Genomic DNA, 319 nt, shown 5'->3' on the forward strand with positions numbered 1-319 from the left:
ATACCTAGGTCACTGGCTCTGTAAATGTTTCCAAGGTTGATTGATTCAACTCTGTTCACTCAGGTGTGTGCTTGGGGGGCCTTTTGGAATTTTGCACTTGGTGTTAGTTTAGTATCGGGATGTAGGTACTTATAGGGATTTGCCAACCTTTAGGGGTAGGATAGCTAGTTCAATAGAGAACACAGCAAATGGCATTTTACCTGTAGGTACAGTACCAGCAAAAAAAAAAAAAAATAATAATCTTTGAGTAGCTTAGCCACAGGATATTCTTCACCTTGACTGTGTGTAGGTAGCAACAATTCTTTAGTTAGGTTTAGGC

At 39.8% G+C, this 319-nt stretch overlaps 1 long non-coding RNA gene across 1 annotated transcript in view; it reads left to right on the top strand.

Moving 5' to 3' along the window:
* The first annotated feature begins 6 nt into the window (after positions 1-6).
* The window catches only part of LOC103523097, a 10,582-nt gene continuing 10,269 nt past the window's right edge, over positions 7-319 (top strand). The window contains exon 1 of the long non-coding RNA XR_001809882.2: positions 7-311. This is a non-coding gene — a long non-coding RNA (uncharacterized LOC103523097). The remainder of the gene's footprint in view (positions 312-319) is intronic.

The sequence above is a fragment of the Diaphorina citri genome, unplaced genomic scaffold (genome assembly GCF_000475195.1).
Source record: "Diaphorina citri unplaced genomic scaffold, Diaci psyllid genome assembly version 1.1 scaffold15231, whole genome shotgun sequence".
NCBI lineage: Eukaryota > Metazoa > Arthropoda > Insecta > Hemiptera > Psyllidae > Diaphorina > Diaphorina citri.